Source organism: Macrotis lagotis, chromosome 7, assembly GCF_037893015.1.
Source record: "Macrotis lagotis isolate mMagLag1 chromosome 7, bilby.v1.9.chrom.fasta, whole genome shotgun sequence".
Lineage (NCBI taxonomy): Eukaryota > Metazoa > Chordata > Mammalia > Peramelemorphia > Peramelidae > Macrotis > Macrotis lagotis.
The window spans coordinates 157990530-158005254 of NC_133664.1; the positions used below are offsets into that span (position 1 = coordinate 157990530).

The following is a 14725-nucleotide window of genomic DNA, read 5'->3' on the forward strand; positions in this document are numbered from 1 at the left end:
ATAACAGAGTAATATGGTGGCATGAGAGTGTAGTTTAGGCTTGAACACAAAAGAAATGAGTTTGAATTCCACCTTTGTTGTCAATATCAATGTGATTGCCACAGACTTTCTAATTCCTTCTTTCCTTATTTGTCAAATGAGAATAATAATACTTGGATCACCTCCTAGGATTATTGTGAAATCTCATTGAGGTCTCATACATGAATTACTTTAAAAATTTTAAAGTGTTAATAAATATCAGTGTTTACTTGGTGAGAATGATGATGATGATGATGATGATAATTGATGATGATGATAATTGATGAAATTTTATCACTTTAACACAAACTCATTTCAAGGAAAGTGTTCTGAATCTGAAACATGCAACTTTGCTTATCTTTATCTCATAAGATAATTTCAAACTACTTAACGTGCTATTATCAGGGTATCTTTCTTTGTTTAGGTCTTTGATTTTTTTTTTCATGAAGAGCTACCTTCATGTTCCAGATCAAATGTAATCTCCTCCATGAAGTCTTCCTTGTTTCTCAGTCCTCTCTCTGACTCCCATCACATCCTTAAGTTGAAGTGATCACCCTATCATCAAAATGTTTCTTTAATCACATTTATAATATAATAATTATAATTTACATTTTATTTATCCATATCCATATTTTAATTTTTAAATGATTTCATGAGTTCTCTGAGAATTTCCAATTTGCCTATATACCTCTCTCAGAATTGGTATATCATACACAGAAGATATTTAATAAATGCTTGTTGAAGAAACATATGAATGAGTGAATGAAGGCAAGGTCTGTTTTCTTTCTGTTATTGTAGCCCCTTTGTCTAGCATTTTGCCTTATGCATAGTACATATTTAATAAATGCTTTATTAATTGAATTGAACGAGGTGTAAATGGAAAGAGGATTGAAGTCAAAGAGGGCTGGGGTTCAAAGTCTTGCTTTCTCAATTACTTCTTGTATCACCTTACACAAGTCACAACTTTTCTTGGCCTCAATTACTTCATGTATGAAATGAGGACACTGGACCAGATGTCACCTAAAATTCCTGACAATTCTAAATCTATGAGACTATATTCTTTGTGTTGAAGTGGGACACAGATTTCCAAGGTCCATTAAAACAGCTTTGTGTTTACTATAGCCATCTGATTGACTTTTTGAATTGTTTTTTGACTTTTTTGTTCTCTGTTATTTAAATCACTTTTTGATTTGATCACTCCTGGGTATTACTGTGGCATTGCATTTTCTCATAAATAAAACTTGGCAAAAGTTTTAACTTGTGGAAAATTTTTCATTACAGCTATTTGAATAAAAATGAGTACTCTGAAATTTTTGATCAAACCCTGGCATACTCATACTTGATGGTGAACCTGTCTTCCTCAATTTTCAGAAATCTTTATGTTCTGTGATTCTTATTTGATACTTTTGTTAGTTGACAGTAAGGGCAGGTAGCTGGGACAGTAGATAGAGAGCGAGCTTAGCTTGGAGTCAAGAGGACTCAACTTTGTGAGTTCAAATCTGTGTTATTTGAAGGAAGCTAGTCATACACTTCCTAGCTGTGTGACCCTGGACAAGTCACTTAACTGTTTGCCTCAGTTCTTTCTCTGTAAATGACCTAGAGAAGAAAATTCCAACTACTCCATTATCTCTGTCAACAAAACCTCAAAAGGGTTCATGAAGAGTCAGACACAACTGAACAGCAATGAGAAAATAGATATTTAAAATAAGATGAGTGTTAATGGTACTGGTGTCATGTCATTCTTGCCATATTATTACTATCAGGAAACTTTGAATTAAATATGTTTCATTTCAATGCAAACCACTTAAGACAAATTAGCTAAGTAAATGACTGCACACTGGTTTTACAAAAATACTGCTTAGTTGTACTTCACAAAGACTACTAAACATAGCATGAGAAATATAAACTTGGTAATACAGTAGGAGGTGAACCTGGCCTTGAAGCGTGTGTGTGTGTGTGTGTGTGTGTGTGTGTGTGTGTGTGTGTGTGTTTCTGTGTGTTTCTGTGTGGTGGAGGGAGATTAGGAAAGGAAAAGAAACATAGAATTGTGTAACCATCATTGTAGGAAGGACATTTTAAGTATTCTTTCCAAAAGATCATAGTCATGAACTCTTTTTTGTTGTTCAGTTGTATCAATTGTGATGACTCTTGTGACCCCTTTGGGATTATAATTTAGTGGTCTGCCATTTTCTTCTCCAGTTTTCACAATTGAGGAAACTGAGGCAAATAGGGCCTTTGATTTGCCAAGGGCCTCTTTAAGCAAATGCGAGAGGCATTAATGGAACCACTAGCATCAGAACCCATCCTCCCCCAATTGGATTAAATTGCTATAGACACAGTAACTTTTTGTTGAATTGAGTGTAGAATGTGGGCTTCCTTACCCTGGGAGGAGTATCCAAAAAACCCCACTATCCTCTGGATAGATGGCCTTTGTCTCCTTAGGCCAACTCAGAACACTTGGAAGAGATTGGTATGGTCCTTTACAAATGAATGATATTTCTTTTCTTCTTCCCTGATTGACTCCACTCTCTTCTTCCCATACCTTTAATTATAGATTTCTTCTCAACATACCCCTACCACAGCAGGAGGCCACCAATCAGGAATTCCCTCTCCTCTCTTTCATCCTTTGGATCTCCTCAGCATCCTCCTCCATTCTTTCCTTCTTTCCTCCAGTTTCAGAAGAAAAGGCTGTTCTCCAGGCTAAAGAAGTCTCTTATGCTCTATACCTAGGCTTTCCTATATCTTTCATCATTTCTACTAATTGGCTGATTAGATAATTCCCTCTTTCCAAATCTTTCATCTTTCTTTATTCATTGACTCTTTATCTATTGCTTATATGTACTCACAGATTTTCTTCATTCCCCTCAAAACAAAACAAAACAACCTTCATTGGTCTTGCCATCTCTCTCAGTTATCATTTTTCTTCTCTTTACTAGGATGAATGCAAAAGGTTCCTGGAGTGGAAAAAGCTAAATCTCTTTTTGTAATTTACCTCCATTCCTGATAGTTTTACTATTTAGGAAGAAGAGCAAGTCAAATATTGCTTCTACATGATGGCTCTTCAAATACTTCTTCACCAGACCTTTCCATGATTTCTTTCCTAAAATGTAACACTCCCAAAATGAAAAGAACTTGTAGATGTATTCTAACCAAGTCAGAGGTCTCCGTAACTCTCAATGATATGCTTTACTTAATATAGTCTGAGTTTTTGTTGTCATTTTTTTCCGTTGAGTCCAATTCTTTGTGATCCCATTTGGGGTTTTATTGGCAAAGATTGAAGTGGTTTGCCATTTCCCTCTTCAGTTTATTTTACAGATGAGGAAATAGAGGAAAACAGGGTTAAATGATTTGTTTGGTGTGGCAGAGCTAGTAAGTATCTGAAGCTGGTTTTGAACTCGGGAAGATGTACTAGCTGCCACTGCTGCCCAAGTATATTCATCTTATTTATCTTCTTTTTTGGCTGCTAAATCTCCCTAATGACTCTTACTGTATATTTAAGATCCTCAGACCTTTTTAAATGAACTGCTGTCTAGCCCATCTTGTACTTGTGAAGTTAGTTATCCAAACCTAATTGTGAGACTATTTATGCATATTAAATGTAATCTTATTTGATTCAGTCCAACAATTTAGCTTGTCAAGATCTTTTTTATATCCAGATTGTCATCTAATATGTTAGCTATTCCTCCTACCTTTTTCTTATCCTCAAATTTGATAAGCATGAAATCTATTGCCTTTATTTCAACTTGTTCAGAAAAGTGTTACACAACTTAAGGCTAAGGACAGATCCCCTGGAAGCTCAAGTAAGAGCTCCTTATTTTAGTTGACACTGAACCATTAAATACATTAAATTTTGGTGTCAGCTATTTTAACCAGTTTCAAGTTGACCTACTGTCTAGCACACATTTGATCATCTTGTCCACAAAAATAACATCAGAGATACTGTCAATATTTTTCTAAAACATGGGCAAATGATATCTACAATATATCCGTGATCTACAAGTCTGGTTGCCAATGAGTTGCCAATCTTCTTTCTTTTTCCTCTTCTGCCTCCTTTTTTATTAGCCATGAGCAGCAGTTTTAGCTCTTTTTTATGCTGCCTCCCCACCTTTTCCCAAATACTTACCATGCATTTTGCTTTCTTCTTAAGCTTTAGCTTATTCTGAGTTTTTGTACTAGCTTATTCTGAGTTTTTGTAGCTATGGTACTATTCTTTATAGGACTTTGCCACACATATTTTTTCATTCTCAATTATCTGCTTCCATCATTCCTATTTTTTTAAACCCACAGTGGTTGATATGTAAGCACATCAGTATCTTTAAACAAACTATTCTTTTCTTTTTCACTGGAATTACTTCTCTTTGTTTCTTTAGAATTACACTCTTAAGCATTTCCCTAGGCTGACTTCTTCTAAAAATATAATCCATAGAATTGTACTTATTCTTTTCTTTTCTGAATCCCTTAAAATCTATTCTCTAAAAAATATAGAGTATTTGTCAGATTCTACCTATCTTCCTCTCTTGATATCACAAATCTAAGAATGAACTGAAATGAAATGAATTCCTGACTCCGTTCTTTATCACAAACTGAAAGATTGATTACTTTCAACAAAGTTCTCTACATTCTTGCCCCAGAAACCAGTTCTTCCTCTTTGGGGGGGGGGGGTAAGATTCAGAATAACAGATCCCCTGACTGCTTTTTTCCAATTTTTCAGGCATAGAATTATCATTAAGACAAGTCAAAAATTATTGGCTACTTTGCTTTGAGCAGAAGAACTCATAGAAGTCCAGGGAACTGAAACCCCCAATTTCTACTACATCATAATCTACTAACAGTTATTTCTTTCTTTTCTGTTCTGATCATTTTGTAGCATGATCTAACTCTCTTCAAACCCTTTATTCTTTGTTTGATCATTTTTAGGTTTCTTCTAATGAATTTATTTCCTTAATATGCATTGTTAGTTTTCCCCTCTAAATTCTTTGCTATAGTTAGCTAGCCTGTGAACCTAGTCAATTCATTTCAAATAAGGTACAACAAATGATGGAACACTTTTCATGGAGCTGGGTATGTGCTCAGTCCCTTGTTAAAGGACATATGTACATAACAACTCCTTTGTATACATGAAGATGTTTGGTCATTGAGCCAAGAAAAGGCATTCCTTTTAGGTTATAAGCAAAATAGAAAGGTTCATTCTCTCTCTCTCTCTCTCTCTCTCTCTCTCTCTCTCTCTCTCTCTCTCTCTCTGTCTCTGTCTCTTCTCTTTCTCCTCTCTGTGTCTGTGTCTCTGTCTGTCATCTCTCTGTCTGTTTCTCTCTCTCTCTCTCTCTCTCTCTCTCTCTCTCTCTCTCTCTCTCTCTTTGCGGTAGCACTATTGAGTGTGCTATTTTGGAATAGCTTTTCTTTGTATTTCCAGAGTTGTGGGGAAGGGGACTGCTATTTCTTCTCTTTGCACTCAATATAAATGATGGTTTTTTTGATACCAATGATGAAAATGCCATGAACTTAAGGTCTTTAGTTTCTTGCTCAATATTTAATAATCCTTTAGCAATGTTTGATAGATTCTTTTTGACCAAATCATTTGTGCCTATTGGAATGACTAGAGATGTATGCAGTTATTTAGTTATCCATCCCTAACACATTATAGGGTAGATTTCTTTGACTTCTTGTATCTTTAGGTTAAATGTAAGATTGGTGTTAAGTGTGAAACTCAGAGAATGACAGAAATGGGAAAACTAGTTATTCTAGTCAAATGGACAAGATGCTTGTGTATATACCCATTAAAATAATCAATTATATGAAAATTTGAGGATAATAATTTCAACGTGGTCACAGGGTTAAGTTTCTTTTTTTCTCTTCTCCACAAAACATGAAGATGAAAACAACTGAAACTTTGTTTTCTTTTGCATTTCCACAGCAACCATGTGCATACAGTTTGAATGTTATTTTCTATCAAGAAAACCCTGGCAGAAGGAGTTTATTTTTATATTGTTTGCTGTCTTGATACAAGGGACAGCTGGTAGTGCAGCAGATAGAGCTCTAGGCCTGGAGTCAGGAAGGCTCATTCTGAGTTCATATCTGATCCCAAATACTTTTTAGTAAGCTGTAGGACCCTGCTTGCTTCAGTTTCCTTATCTGTTAAATGAGCTGGAGAAGGAAATGGCAAACCATCCCAGTATCTTAGCCAAGAAAACTCCAAATAGAGTCACAAAGAGTCTTACAAGACTGAAACGATTCAACACCACCACAACCAACAAATCTTGTTACATAAAGTCAGAATGACAAATCTATGAGAAAAAAAACAAACCTTTCACCTTCCTATCACGGGGAAGCATTTGATTTCATCTGAAAACCTATGTAGGCAAGTTGCCCAATTTCCTGTCACTTGATGAACTCGATTCTTCTATCTTACAGGTTAATGAAGTCAGGAAAAGGATTTGATGAAACCAACTATAAATTAGCACTTTTTCAAAGAGTAAGGGAGAAAATATACCTGTGAGATCCAGGCCTAGACTCTTCCTCTTTTCTTCAATTTCCCTAACTCTGCCAACTCTTTCATCTAATGCTCATTTACTAAAGTTAAATTTTAAGTTACTTCCCCATTATTTTTTAGTATTTTTTTAAAAGTTAAATTGAGAATAAGAAAAAGGAGGAAAGGTTAAGTTGGGGAGATTAAGGTTAATACCTTAATTGGGTGAATGTTTTGTGGTGAGTAGCTCAAATACAGGTGAGAAGGAGGAATGAGAAATGCCAATTTAGGGATCTAAGGTTAAGGAAGACATATTACATACTACAAGGAGACTTGATTACCTTTCCTCTGGTATGTATTTATACATATATATATATACATACATATACTATATATATATATATATATATATATATATATATATACATATACATATATCCATTAATCCTTGGCACTCTGGGAAAAATAACAACTTTAATATCCTTTAGTGCCTCAAGTACAAGTACAACATACAAGATAAGGTTGCTGTCCTCTAGAGTAGGTTAGGAAGCTGGGAATTCCACCAGGCTCATCCAAAGCTTTTTCTTTACAAAACCATCACTTAATACTCAAATTACCTTGGGGCTCTGAGTTTAATGGGTTTTTTGTCTCAATGAAAGAGGTAAATATCTGGTAGGGAGAGGTGGATTTGGAATTAAAAGATCTGGATTCAAATCCTAACCCTGTTACTTACTATCTGTGTTAGCTTGGAAAAGTCATTTAATTCATTTAATCTCTTTGTACTCCCATTTTCTCATCTGAAAAACAAGGAGGTGTGATTAGATGACTCCTAGGGTTTCTTTTTTGCCCTGAATCTATGTTAACATGTAGTTGAAGTTTAGGAATGCTGGTTATGTTAAGAAATGTTGGGATTTCTTAGGATGACAATGGCTTCAAAAACAGGTAGAAAAAAAGAGTTTGGGTCTTATGTCTACTTTTGTAGTCAAATAGGGAAAGAAGGAAATAAAACCTTTATGTATTACCAACAATATGCCAGATATTGTGCTAATTAGTTTATTAATATTATTACATTTAATCCCCATCTCAATAGTTCAATTCAATATAAACTTAATAAGTACCTACTACTATTTTCTAGGCAGGCACTGTGCTAAACTCTAGGGATACTAAAAGAGGCAAAAGACAAAAGCTACTGCCTTCAAGGAACTTACACTCTAATGGGGGGGGGAGAGACAAAATGCAAACAAATATAAACAAAGCAAGCTATATACAGAATAAAGAGGAAATAATTAAAAGTGAAAAATACCAGGAGATAGTTGCTCTTATAATTCCCACTTTATAATTGGAGAAACTGAGGCAGATTGAGGTTAAGTTACTTGCCTAGGGTCACATATTTACTAAATGTCTGAGGCTGAATGTGAACTCAGGCCTTCTTGACTCCAGGTTCAGAACTCCATTCATTGCCCCTTCTAGCTAACTGATAGTTACATTATTCAGAATATTCTTGTTAAGGTTTAAGTTAAATTCTGGATTAAATTCTATCTTGAAAGTTAGAAAGTAAGTCCAGATCAGAGCCTTCTGCTATACAAATACCTTTGCAAAAATACTCATCTAATTTTTGTCAGTTTCCTATGTAGTGAAAAATGATGGGAATCTAAAGATTAGTATTTTTATTTACTAATAGTTGATGAAATGGCTAGAATGCTGAACTCTGAGTCAGGCAGCCCTGAATTTGAATCTTACCTTAGATACTTATGAGTGTGTAGACTTGGACAAGTCTCTTAGAATTTCTTAGCCTCAGTTTCCTCATCTGTAAAATATATATGATAACAGCATCTCTTGTTGCTCTCAGGGTTGGAAAGAGGATATATATTTATATATTATATATATAATATATATATATGCATCTATATATGTGCATATATGCATATATTTATATAGGGAATTTTGCAAGCCTTAAAGTGCTTCTATCCATTCAAAGTATGATGATGATGAATATGAATAAACCTGTAATAGATCTTAATATTTTATTAAGTTTGGATCTTTTGATGCACTGATCAATAAATCCCAGCTAAATCTCCTCTCCATCTTAATGCAATGGACTTGAGTGCAAACCATTTCTATGGCTAAGGCTTTGGGGTCAATTAGAGCCTTAGAGATGTTTTGCCTCTTCTAGGATAGCATAATTCTAGGTAATAGGTGACAAGGTAGCCAAGCTTAAGTGCACCTCAGCAGACCTTAAAGCCTTGAAATACTATCTTAAGCACTTGCAATGAAACCATAATGATTTCAATAACACTTAGCTAAGGTCCAATGAGATTTCAGCAACAGTGGATGATACAGATGGTCAATGATAGGGAAAATTGCATGAAATCAATGCTAAGAGAGTAGTTGAAAATTGGGAGATGAGGATGGGAAGAGCAGAATCTAAGCAGAGATCACCAGACCGAGAAATATTACAGTTATAGGTCTGTGCTGTGTAATACTAGAAGTCAATGAACAGGGTTATAGCTGACAAGATACTAGGGACACTTAATAGCCCAGTTCCTTGACTAAAGGACAGGTTTTTATTTATTTATTTTTTGAGGCCTAATTTTTTTTCCATGTTGGAGGGGGTAGACAGTTGAGGCAAGGAAGGCCCAATCAGAAGACTCTTACAGAAATACAGGTGTGAAATGATAAGAGCCTCTACCTAAGTAGTGATAATTTTAGAGCAGAAAAGAGAATGTATTTGAGAGATGTTGCAAAGGCAAAATTGATAGACTTTGAATGGCCAGGATCAGCCTTTCATGGATATTATTTAATAAATATAACAATAGTAAGCTATTCCTTCAGTGTGATTTTGGTTACTCCTGTTAACAATTCTGTTAATCAGTCAAGTATACAACAACATATATTAAAAAATTTATTTGGGGCAGCTAGGTGATGCAGTGGGGAGGGGGATGGCAGCTAGGTGGTACAGTGGATAGAGCACCAGGCCTGGAGTCAGGAGGACTTGAGTTCAAATCCGACCTCAGACACTTAATGATTACCTAGCTGTGTGACCTTGGGCAAGTCACTTAACCTCATTGCTTTGCAAAAATAAATCAAAAACAAAAACAAAAACCAAACCAAAAAAAAAAACAACCCTTTATTTGTAACAGATACTGTTCAAAGGACTGGGGCTAAAGGAAAGATTAAAAACAACTTCTGTTCTCAGGGAACTCCTATTTTAATGGGAGAGAAAGTGGCTCATTCCCAACTGCCTACAAAACATATACATGTTTCCTCATCCTGAAAAACCCCTCATTTGGTCAGTCTATCACCTATCCTGAATATTTTTCCTTTCTGGCTAAACTCTTTGATTTAAAATTGGTGCCTACATTTTCTCTCCTCTCACTTTCTTCTTTACTCCTTACAGTCTGACTTTTGACATTAATCCATTGAAACTGCTCTATTCTGAGTAATCAATTATCTCTTTGTAGCCAAATCCAATCAATGTCTTTTCTCAATCTTCTTTATCTTTTCCCTCCCTGCAGTCATTGACACTTGATCATTCTCTCCTCCTTGATACATTCTTCTGTTTTCAGAATGCAAGTCTTTCTTGGTTTTCCTCCTTCTGACCACTCCCTCTCAGTCACTTTTGCTGGGATCCTTATCCAGACTATTCTTTCTAATGGTAGATGTCCCACAGAGTTCTATCCTGGGATCTCTTCTTTTCTCTTCTTCCTCTATTATACTTTACTTGATAATCTCATGAACTCCTATGTATTTAATTACTTTATTTGCTCTGTTGTTTCTCAAACTACCTATCCTGCCCTGAACTCCCTGCAAGCTTCCATTTTCACATCTCTGAATCCCTTTCAGATAGATATCTTGAATTGGATGTCTAGTAGACCTCTTATACTCAACTTGTTCAAACTTAAACTAATTATTTTTTCTCCTAAACCCTTTCCTGCACTTCTCTTAATTTCCCAGTTCCAGTTGAGGTCAGTACCATACAAAATCTCTCAGCCTCAAAACCTAGATGTCGTTTTCTCTTCCATAGTCAAATGCCCTTTTCCCATCATTCTCCCCCCACCATCCATTCAAAGTCTATCAATTTTGCCTTTGCAACATCTCTCAAATACATTCTCTTTTCTCATCTAAAATTATCACTACTCAGGTACAGGATCTTATCATTTCACACCTGGATTTCTGTAAGAGTCTTCTGATTGCGCTCCTTGCCTCAACTGTCTACCCCCTCCAAACTGTCCTTTAGTCAACCACCAAAGTAATTTTGTCTAAAGTGAAGGTTTGATCTTGTTACACAACTCAACAATTAACTCCAATAACTCCTAATTACCACCAGGATAAAAAACATAACCTTCTGCTTGGTATACACAGCCTTTCATGATGAACTTCTTCCTCCAAACCACTGCTTTCTAGTCTTCTTATACCTTAATCCCCTCCAAGTAACTTAATCTAGCAACACTTTTCTACCCAAAGAAGGATTCCTCTTGGCAATGGGCATTTTCTCTGGCTGACCTTTAAACCTGTAATGTTTTCTCTCCTTTATTTCTCTTTCATCTCTGCCTAACAGCTTTCCTGGATTCCTTCAATTCCCAATCAAAATTCCATTCTTCCTAGAGGAAGCCTTTACTAACTATTCTTAATTTTAGTGCCTTACCTCTGTTAATTATTTTCTATTTATCCAATATACTGATTAGTTGTTTGTATGTTAGATAATGAGCTTCTTTTTTTGTTTTGACTATTTATAAAAGATTTTATTTATTTTTGAATTTTACAATTTCTCCCTAATCTTGCTTCCGTCCCCCCACCCCCCACAGCAGGCAGTCTGTTAGTCTTTACATTGTTTCCATGGTATATATTGATCTAGGTTGAATGTGATGAGAAAGAAATCATATCCTTAAGGAATAAACATAAAGTAAAAGAGATAGCAAAATTACATAATAGGATAGTTTTTTTTTAATTAAAGGTAATAGTCTTTGGTCTTTCTTCAAACTCTACAATTCTTTCTCTGGATACAGATGGTATTCTCCATTGTAGATACCCCAAAGTCGAGCCTGATTGTTGCACTGATGTAATGAGTAAATCCATTAAGGTTGATCATCACCCCCATGTTGCTGTTAGGGTGTACAGTGCTTTTCTGGTTCTGCTCAGCTTGCTCAGCATCAGTTCATGCAAATCCTTCCAGGCTTCCCTGAATTCTCATCCCTCCTGGTTTCTAATTGAACAATAGTGTTCCATCACATACATATACCACAGTTTATTAAGCCATTCCCCAATTGATGAACATTCACTATTTTCCAATTCTTTGCCATCACAAACAGGGCTGCTATGAATATTTTTGTATATATGATCTTTTTTGCCCTTCTTCAAAATCTCTTGGTACTGTTGGACCAAAGGCACATTTTTATTGCCCTTTGGGCATAATTTCAAATTGCTCTCCAGAAAGGTTGGATGAGTTTACAGCTTCACCAACAATGTATTAGTGTCCCAGGTTTCCCACATCCCTTCCAACATTGATAGTTGTCCTTTCTGGAGATCATGAGTTTCTTGAGATCAGATACTGTTTTTTCCTTTTTGTATCCTCAGAGCTTAGTAGAGTGCCTTGATAAATATTTGTTGACTGACTGAAGAACTTAAAAGATAAATAAAAATGTTGTTTTTCATACTCAAAAAGGATGAAAATGACATCACTATGTCAGGGTTAAGGTACAGTTGTATCTGGCTTTGGCTGATCAAACCAATAAGAGCTCAGAAGTCTCTGTCAGGGACAAATAATTCACATGAACATTTGAAGTGGAGATGTCCTTAAATTTGTACATCTTATGTCTCTTTTGAGATATATTTCCACTTTGCTCAAAGAGCATAGCACTTTCTGATATGGGCATGCCATGCTGGGAAATTCTGTACCAGTGTCTATCATGTCTTACAATGGATTCCAAAATTCAGAGGGACTTCTAAGTGCCCTTATATTGCTTCTTCTGCCCTCCATGTGAGTTCTTGCTTTGTGTTACTTCTTTGTAAAATAAGCTTTAGGCATATGTAGATATGGCATAGAAGCAATGTCCATTGGAATTGGTGCATTGGAGTTGATAGTAGAGTTTGAATGCTTGGCAGTTTAGCTCTAGAAAGGACCTCAGTGTGCTAGGTGATCTTTAGAATCTTCCTAAGACAGTTTCAATGTAAGTGATTCAGTTTCCTGACATGGTGCCGTCCAGGTTTCACATACACCCTTAGGTCAGAACAATGGCTCTGTAGATCTTCAGTTTGGTAGTTGGTCTAATACCTCTTCTTCCTCTCACTTTCCTTCAGTTTTTCAAACACTGAGCTAGCTCTAGTTATATGTGTGTCAACTTCATAATCCATCTCTGAAAAATATACTGCCAAGGTAAGTGAACTTATCCACAATATTCAAAATTTCTCTATTTGCTATAATCAATGGTTTCAAATATGAATTCTGTATTGCTTGCTTGAGGAAAACCACTGTTTTCTTGGTGTTAAATGTCAAGTCAAAAGTAAGAAAAGTGGCAGAGAATTGATCTATACTTTGCTGTCTCTTAGCTTCAGAGGCTGCATTGAATGCAAAATCATCTGTGGGAAAAAAGTCACACACCAACTCTCCTTACAGTTTAGTTACAAAATTTATTATCAGTACAGTAACTAATATTGATGCTGCTTTTGTTGAAAGTATCTGTCAACATCACTGAAAACACAATGGTAAAAAGCATGGGAACAAACACACATTCCTGTTTCATTTCATTGGTGGTGGGATAGCGAGAGAGCTTTGTCCATTATCTAGAACCTGGGCCACCATGCTATTGTGAAAGTGATGGACAACACTGATGAACTTCTCTAGGAAAATAAATTTTGCCAGGATCTTCCACAAGCCCTCACATCTGACAGTATTAAAGACTTTGGTCAGGTCAGTGAATGCTGTGTACAAACTTCTGGCATTTCTCCTAGAGTTATAGGGCAACAAACATCTTATTGACTTCTCAGCACTTTCTAAAGCCATGTGGACTCTCAGGTAGATGACCATCTTCCAGATGAAGGCTTGCCTATTAAGGAAGACTAGCAAGAATCTTGCTGGTAATAATTAAGAGAGAGACCCTTCTATGATTGGCATAGGACACCTTATTTTTATTTCTTTTATAGGGATGGAAAATGAGGGCATCCTTGACCTCCTTGGGATAACCTCTCTTTTAGTTGACTTTTGTTTGAGAAGTGAACTTCCTACCTCATAAATCTTAGCTGAATAGAATCAGCACCAGCTGTTTTTCCACAAAAGAGTAACCTAACAGCATTCAAAATCTTTTCAGTTGGAAGTTTGGCTAGAGAGGGATTGACTTCAACCTGAAGAAAACAGTCAGTGGCTTTAGCATTGATTGGTGAAAGCACTATGGTAGTGTTCAGCCCATCTCTCCAGGATCATATCCTTTATCTTGAGTCAATGTGGCTTTATCAACACTGAGTAGTTGAGATGCACCATAGGCCTTTGGTCCATAAATGGTCTTCAGGGCATTATAGAATCACTTTGGATTGTTCCTATCAGTGTAAAACTGAATTTCATCTGTTTTCTTGCTGAGCTAAGAATCCTGTATCTCTGTGAGCTTTGCTTATACTCTACTTTTTGATGGTTTTAAAAGAAATGGACACACTATCCTGCTGGTAAACCCTGTGGGGTTCTCACTTTTTGTTTCATAGCTTCTGAATTTCCCCATCATTTTCATCAAAACAATCTTGATGTTTGAGAATATTCTGGCCCAGAGAAGTAAATACAGTACTATTCATCAAATCTCTGAAAGCTACCCACTTCTTTTCTGTTCCACTATTACCAAATCATATATTGACTCAACTTTCTCTCCAAGTTAGGAACAACTTTTTTGAGTTAGAGAAGCACTTTAATCTGTTGACATTACCCCTGTTAGTTGTATTGCCTTGGGGTTGCTGTTCTTGTTGAATGTAACTTTAACTTGTGGATGATAAATCTATGATTGGTCCAATAATACCACACATCACCAAGTCACTCTCACATCCTGTCTATTTTTTTCTCTTTACAATGACATAATCTTTTAAATGCTTATTTTTTTTGCAAGAATGCATCTACTAAGTTTTATTACATTTAGGTCAGTGGAAGACATTGTTGATGAGAAAGTCATGAGATGTACAAATCTTCACTAGTAAGTGACCATTGCTGTTGCTGTTTCTGACTTCATTTATCTCAGGGTCTCCCTGCAATGTCTGGTAGTTTCTGTCCAC

General features: G+C 35.9%; 1 protein-coding gene across 1 annotated transcript in view; it reads right to left on the minus strand.

Moving 5' to 3' along the window:
- The window catches only part of MAGI2 (membrane associated guanylate kinase, WW and PDZ domain containing 2), a 1847576-nt gene that overhangs the window by 69395 nt on the left and 1763456 nt on the right, over positions 1-14725 (minus strand). The window lies entirely within an intron of this gene.